The following is an 8,298-nucleotide window of genomic DNA, read 5'->3' on the forward strand; positions in this document are numbered from 1 at the left end:
AACTCGTCATTTACATTGGGTATATCTCCTAATGCTATCCCTCCCTCCTCCCCCCACCCCACAACAGGCTCCGGTGTGTGATGTTCCCCTTCCTGTGTCCAAGTGTTGTCATTGTTCAATTCCCACCTGTGAGTGAGAACATGCGGTGTTTGTTTTTTTGTCCTTGCGATAGTTTGCTGAGAATAATGGTTTCCAGCTTCATCCATGTCCCTACAAAGGACACGAACTCATCATTTTTCATGGCTGCATAGTATTCCATGGTGTATGTGTGCTAAAAAATTTTAAACTATTTGTCTTAGTTGGATTCCTCCACAGCAGTCTGAGGCAAGGACATGGGTGCAGTTAGTATATTTAGGGTGTTATTCCAGGAAGCAGGAGCGAGGTAGTAAGGAGAATTAGAGAAAGAAAAAAAGTCAGTGCAGAGGTGCATTATGAGGTTGCTGCATTGGGCAACAAGGGCTGAATTCTGGTTAGACTGCTTGGGGGAAGCTATAGAACATCTCCCAGAACTCTCCCTTTGATGGATGAGAGGTTGCAGCTCTCATCCACCAGTTATTGTCCCCCTCATTTGAGGGTTATCTCCAAGGCTAGGATGTGTTTTCATGTGGATTGGCTTTCATGAAGGCCTTGAGGGCAGAAGCAGAAGAGAGAAACTTGATTTTGGGGCAAGATACTGTTTGTTAGGGTGATGTGAGTCTGAGCTTACATAGAACTGTCTACCCCAGCTCTGGCTGAGCAAGGTGGAGAAAGAGGCTGTGATGTAGGGCACCAGAAGCATTTATTCCACTATTGAATCTGGGTAGTGAATACCTGGACTTTCATTATCCTATCTACTCTACTTTTGTACATGTTTGAAGTTTTTCATAATAAAAAGTTAAAAATTCTAATTCAGAATCCTAGGTCATTGGGAACTGCCTTAAGTATTTAGTGGCCTTATCAAACCTATAGATATTATACATCCAAAAAGCTAGATATTACAAGGACGGTTCCCTGATAGTACTTTGAAGCACTCCATCAGATACTAAAGTCCCTGAACAAATCACAGTCAAAGGCTAGAAGACAGAATAGTTGAACTTGGGAAACAGATGGGTGTGCATTCCTAAATTACCACTTTGACTGCATTTAGTTCAAAAAAGTGTGGTTACAAGTTCCACTGAAGAACTTGAACGTGATATTTACATATACCCAGTCATATATAGTCGATTTCTTTCTTCAAGAAGTGCATAAAGTCTCCACATGTTGGGACAGAATCAAATTCTTAGTGACAAAGCTGTTTGCACCATAGTTCAGTCTTCTTAAAAAATTCTGATTATTTTATCTTTAACATTAAACATGGCAGTATTTCACCACTGAACTAATAACTACAGGTTCTTTAATATTCTGAAAATGTGGCTATAAAATATGTCTTGAGCAAGGCATTTGAATATGAGAAATGCTCTTTAGTGGCATTATCATTTTCATAAGGTCCCTTTCCCTATCCCTTGTATCAAAAAGTTATGGGAGAGCAGCTTCTCTCAACAGCTGGCATGCTTAGTGTGGAAAAGTGGAGATTAGTATTTACTGCTTATTTCTTTGTACAGCATGCTGGGAAGACATCTTCTTAGGGGCCAAAATTTTATTATACTCACAGTATTTGTTTTTTTCAATACTGAACTGTGATCAGAAGGCATGTTGCTGATCATTGTTAATCAAGTCGTGAGTGGCTTCACATAGGGGTGCAACCTCTATTATTTGCTACATATTTCTGGGCGGCAGTCATGGCTAATGCTCTTCAGAATTGGCCGCAGTGCCCCTTTTCCAATCTACTTCATGACTCATTAAAAAAAACCACTTGTTAACTAAATTAAAAACCTTTCCTTTTATGAAGAGAAACTAGATCTCTCCTATATTGCTGGTGGCAATGTACAATGGTACAGCTACTCTGGAAAAGAGTTGAACAGTTTCTAATGAAACCAAACATGCAACAACCATACAACCCAGCAATTACACTCATGGGCATTTATCCCAGAGATTTAAAAACTTATGTTCATACAAGAACCTGTACACAAATGTTCACCGCAGTGTATTCCTGATAGCCCCCAATTGGAAACAACCCAAATGTCCTTCAACATGTGAATGGTTAAGCAAACTGTGGTATATCCATAGCATAGAACACTACTCACAAATGAAAAGGAACATATTATTGATATGTACAACATCTTGAGTGGATTTACAAAAATTGTACTAAGTGAAAAAAGGCAATGACCCGATTATATATGATTCCAAATGTATAACATCCTTGAGATGACAAAATTATAAAAATGGAGAACATGTGAGTGGTTGCTAGGAGTTAAGAAGGGGGTGGAGTTGGAGATAATGGGTGTGGCTATAAAAGGGCAACATGAGGGATCCTTGTGGTGATGGAACCATTCTGTATCTTGACTGTATCAATGCCAATATCCTGGTTGTGATACTGTATGGTGTTGCAAGACACTGTCATTGGGGGAAACCGGGAAAATGGTACATGGTTTCTCTTTGCAGTATTTCTTACAACAACTGCATGAAAATCTGTATCTAAGGTAACAAGCATAATTTAAAAAAAAAAACCTCTTTTCTCTTATAGCATGGGATTTCAGGGTCAAAAATGTGGAGCACTTCTCCCGTGTGTGTTTGTGTGTGTGTGCGTGTGTGTGTCTGTGTGTGTACATACCACTCCTATGCCAAGAGTCTGCATATCCGTGTTTTTACCTGTCTCTAAAGTAGAATATCTGCTGGTGTCCACATGTGATAATAATTGCCTTTTATATTGTGTGCCATAGATATTACGGATGTCCTATGACGTTGTTATAAAAATTCTGCTGATGACTCACTCTGCTTTCTCTAAGTCACTTTGTCATTGATATTGTGCCTGGTTTTATAAGCTTCTTGGCAATGAAGTGATTTGTACTTGTTTTGCCAAGAGGTCTAATAACGTTGAATGAAACCCCCATAGCTTTTGTATCTTCCCTGCCTTCGTCACAATATTCATCAACTTCATACAGCAAAGAATTACTTCGTGCTTGCTTTCAAAATATTCAATTGGTTTATCACAGGGTTAACTGTACTTTGATTAATAATTATGTAAAAGCGGCCGTGGGCCGAGGAGAGCTCTAGGTGGCCAGCCAAAGACCTGGGGCGTCGTGGGCTTCGGCGAGCATGCAGGGATGAGCGGGTTCCTGGGCCGAGCGGCGGGCTCGGGTGCAGGCGGTGGTGTTTCGGGGGAGCGGCTGGACGCACTGGTGAAGGACAAAGTGGTTGTCTTCCCTCAAGGGGACGGCGGAGCAACCCCAGTGCGGCTTCAGCAACGCCATGGTGCAGATCCTGCGGGTGCACGGCGTCCGCGACTATGCGGCCTACGAAGTGCTGGACGACCCCGAGCTGCGACAAGGCATTAAAGACTATTCCAACTGGCCCACCATCCCGCAAGTGTACCTCAACGGCGAGTTTGTGCGGGGCTGTGACATTCTTTTGCAGATGCACCAGAATGGGGGTCTGGTGGAAGAACTGAAAAAGCTGGGGATCCACTCCGCCCTTTTAGATGAAAAGAAAGACCAAGACTCAAAGTGAGGGCGCCCGGGTCCTCCCTGAACAGAGGGAGCCGTTCGTGTCAGAGACTCACTGCCAGAAAAACCTTACCGATTTTGGTTTTCACTACTGAGACAACTGCGTTGCACTGATCATTTCCGTTTGTGAGCAGTCGGGTGATTTTAGGTTGTCTGGTGTTTGGGCTAATAAGATTTTATTGTGAGCTTAATTACAACCACTGCACTGTAATAATTCAATGCTGTATTATGATATTGCTGTAAACAAAATGTGTTCTTATATTGCCATTTATTTTTTGCCTGATTCAGGAGTTAAACTAGGAGCTTTGGAATCATTATTCATGACCCCTCTGCAAATATGTCAGTCTGCAAAGACAATATCTTCCCCCAAATTATGTATAGCTTCTTCTGTTATGGAAAACGATGGACAAAGAAGAAACTGTGATAACTGGGGGTTTTTTTTTTAAAATGAACTGCCAACACAGGAAGAAAGTTATGTAAAAGCTTTGATGACTTCGTGCTACAATTTGATACATTTTATTATAAAGAGCATGCTGGAGACTGGGGCAAATGGATGGCAGGTCTAATAAAATCAAATTTTCAGACATTTATCTTCTTACTTCATATTTGCATTTTCGACTGCTTATATGATATTGTCACACACACGCAGGCTTATTTCTCTTAGGGCATAGAGATTCACATTCTGTGTTTGTACTGGAGACCTGTTCACTATTTATGTTTATGGTGTTTACTGAGTTGTAACATTGTAATCACTATTTTTATTGTTACTTTAATATTCGACAAAACTTTTTTCCTTAGTAAAGTTTATTTTTCCAACATAAAAGTAATATAAAACTTGGAAAATACAGCAAAATAAAAAGAGGAAAAATCAACATAATTTTACTGCCCCAAAAATCCCACTGACATTTTTTTTTTTTTTTTTTTTGAGATGGAGTCTCGCTCTGTCGCCCAGGCTGGAGTGCAGTGGCGCTGTCTCGGCTCACTGCAAGCTCCGCCTCCCGGGTTCACGCCATTCTCCTGCCTCAGCCTCCTGAGTAGCTGGGACTACAGGCGCCCGCCACCACGCCCGGCTAATTTTTTTTTGTATTTTTAGTGGAGATGGGGTTTCACCGTGTTAGCCAGGATGGTCTCGATCTGCTGACCTTGTGATCCGCCCATCTCGGCCTCCCAAAGTGCTGGGATTACAGGCGTGAGCCGCCGCGCCAGGCCCTGATAGAGATTTTGTTCATTTTTTTAAATTTGTTTGCTTTGTTGATAGCTTGAGAGACCTTCAAATTTCCATGTACCTGAGTCATCAAAATTTCTAAATCTGGTGGGTTCTTCACCTTAGAGTCCCAAGAGTGCCATAAGATACATCCTGGCATGGCAGTGGCCAGAGGGGCTGGTCTGGAAAGGGTGACAGAGGCCCTGATGTCTCAGGGAAAAGCACTCAGCATGAACCAGTAATCTGCACAAGGGTCGACCTAGTCCAGAAAGAACTTTTCCTGGGCTCGGTTCCCACCCTGGTGGTCACATCGCCGCGACCCAGCAGGAAGAGGCCTCCCCAGAGCCCAGGTCTCTCACAGTTAAGTGTTGTCAGAGGCTGCCGCATGGGCCAGCAGTCCATCTCATTGGGTTAGCAGCAGCATTCCAACCCACAGGATTTGTTCACAGGCTGGAATGCTGGCCTCAGGGCTGGGCAGTGGCACTTCCTCCACTTGGTCCTGATGCTTGCAGTGATACCTTGTGGTGGTGCCATAAATCAGCTCTGCTCTGCGCTTTCCCAGAGAGATTTCCAAATGAATTGCCCTCCAAGCAGGCAGCGTGAGATACCTCCTTTCAGATGTCATGAACTAGATGGAATTTTGTTTTTACTAGAGGGGGGTAAATAGCAATGCCAGGCTATGATGTTGGAGTCTATTCAGTTTGCCTCACTTGACCCACATGTCAGTTATGAGCTAAACCTCACAGGCTGTCTCCTCAGGGTTAGTGGTTATTTTTCCTCAGCTAGAGGGAAGAACAAAGGAATGGAGCCCAGATGCACCAGAATGGGGACCTGGTGGAAGAACTGAAAAAGCTGGGGATCCGCTCCACCCTTTTAGATGAAAAGTAAGACCAAGACTCAAAGTGAGGGTGCCCGGGTCCTCCCTGAACAGAGGGAGCCGTTCGTGTCAGAGACTCACTGCCAGAAACTGTCACAGCAGCTGCAGGTTTGCACACCCAGTGCTTGACATTAGGCAAACCACCTCATTTCTCGGGGTCCTCGGCCTCCTCAAAAGTTTTTTCTTTTTTTTTTTTCTTTTCTTTTTTTTTTTTTTTTGAGACAGAGTCTTTCTCTGTTACCCAGGCTGGAGTGCAGTAGCATGATCTCGGCTCACTGCAACATCTGCCTCCTGGGTTCAAGCGATTCTCTTGCCTCAGCCTCCTGAGTAGATGGGATTACAGGCATGTGCTACCACGCTTGGCTAATTTTTGTATTTTTAGTAGAGATGGGGTTTTACCATGTTGGTCAGGCTGGTCTCAAACTCCTAACCTCAGGCAATCCACCCACCTTGGCCTCCCAAAGTGCTGGAATTACAGGCGTGAGCCACCGCACCCAGCCGAATGTTTATTCTCTTAACTGGAGCTCAAGACTTCAAGACCAGTCTGGGCAATATGGCTAAACCTGGTCTCCACAAAAAAATACCAAAGGTAGCCAGGTGTGGTGGTGAATGCCTGTAGTCCCAGCTGCTTGGGAGGCTGAGGTGGGAGGATTGCTTGAGCCTGGGAGGCGGAGGTTGCAGTGAGCCAGGATCGCACCACTGCACTCCAGCTTGGGTGACACAGCAAGATCATGTCTCAAAAAAAAAAAAAAAATACATAAGGATGGTTAAGAATGTAATTTGACAAAAAGAATGTAATGTGATTGCTGTAAAAAATCATAATTAGCCTTACATCTCAAATATGTGGAAGGTATGTAAAGAAATAATATTATTGCTTTTTCCTCTGTCACTGGCTAGGTTTCTGGGAATGATCAGTGGCCCTGGATCACCCAGAGTCCATGCACCACACTTTGAGAAACAGTGCGTAAGGGAAAAGTATATGCTATGCTTTAAACACATTTATTAATACATTAAGTTTGATTCTATTTAAATTGGTTGAACTTTATTATACTTGATCATGAAGTTTCTATCATGGGTAAAAAATTATGACAAAATAGATGCTTTTTACTGATAGTTTGGCATCTTCCTTAATAATAGACCTGTAGCCAGGGTGAGGATGTCCAGCTAGGTACTTATGTACATTTTCCAGCCCCCTTTGTGGTCTGGTGTGGCTCTGAGACCAGTGAAATGTAAGTAGGAGTGATGTGTGCTTTTTCTAGGCCCAGCTCTTTAAACTTTGCACATGTGCTTCTCTTTACTTTTTTCCTCTAACAGAAGAAATATGGATGTGCCCATAGCACACGTTACTCAGCTTTGAAACTGGCAGATAAGGCTGTTGCCTTACAGAAGGGCAGAGAAACATGAAGGAATCAACCCAAGTCCATGAGTGACTGAATGAGTTGAGTAGGCTACCTATGTGCTCTGGACTGTCAAGTGGAGAGAAACTTGACAAGTGGTGAGTTCTTTGACTCCCTGTACTATTGGGTTTTTATATTATAGAGGCTTAGCCCTTTAAGCCTGATAAAGCCAGGGAAACTTGGAGGTCTGAAAGCTCCGATTGGTAGCTTGTGGGGAAGAGTGGCTCTTGGTGGCACAGGACAGGTGGGAAGGAAAAGGGAGTCAGGACTTGGCACAAGACTACCAACCATGGTAGGTGGGTATGGCAAGTGCGTGTCCAGTTGATTTCTAAGGATGATTTTGGTGGTACTGCCAGGTAGGGGAGATAAGAAATAAGGAATAAGCTTGGTTGTGAGTCATACAGAAATGTAGTTTTCTTATGAGAAAGAATAACTGAGTCAGGGGAAGTGGTACCACTTAGTCATCCAGTTTAGGATTAGAGGGAAATGAAATCAAGGGAGCCACATCAGGCATAGGTCATCTCTGGGTCACCTCATGCAGGATCCAGGGAAGTGACACTTCTAAGCTTCCTGAAGGGTCCCTGGGGCTCTTGCTACTTTTCCTACTTTAGTCATGATTAGCATAAAAACTGTGGTGGCTTCATTAGTGGCTTCAGTTGTAAAGACTTGAAGCTGGAACAAATCAGAGATAAATCGTATTTACCTCACTTATTTACCTTTCATCTACATATGATTTAGTGCCTCAGCCACTGCTAGGGTACCTTTCTGTAAACTGGAAAAAGTGCTCCTTTTTGGGTTGGGGGCATGGCCTAGCAAGCACATGTATCAAACTAGGAAAGGAAAGCATTACTTGGTGAGTACAGTGCAGTATGGATTTCAGTCCCCATTCACCTCCATGACTGGGTATGCTTTGTGCAGTGAACAACATGCACAACTGTACATGGTGGCCTTGCAGACTACCAGAGGCACAGTGAGCATGAAGAGTGAAGTTGGAGAGTAAAGAAACAATTCAAATGTAATCTGCTGGCCAGAGGTACTTATAGGAAAGGCAAAAGAGAAGCAAAAGGTGAAGGGTGATTTAAGAACAGTTTTAAACTTAATATCTGAAGGGCCATCCCCAAATAGACAATATACTTTCTTGTATCTTTACCTTTGCTCATGCTGTTCCTCATCTGAAGTATCCTCTCTGGTTATATGATTCCTACACATACTCCAAAGCTTACTTCTAGACTTACCTTT

The 8,298-nt window shown here is 43.2% G+C and overlaps 1 pseudogene; it reads left to right on the plus strand.

The window, feature by feature from the left end:
• Positions 1-2,496: 2,496 nt before the first annotated feature.
• On the plus strand, positions 2,497-3,585 carry LOC100981004 (glutaredoxin-related protein 5, mitochondrial-like; annotated as a pseudogene).
• The last annotated feature ends 4,713 nt before the right edge of the window (positions 3,586-8,298 follow it).

This window comes from Pan paniscus, chromosome X (genome assembly GCF_029289425.2).
Source record: "Pan paniscus chromosome X, NHGRI_mPanPan1-v2.0_pri, whole genome shotgun sequence".
NCBI lineage: Eukaryota > Metazoa > Chordata > Mammalia > Primates > Hominidae > Pan > Pan paniscus.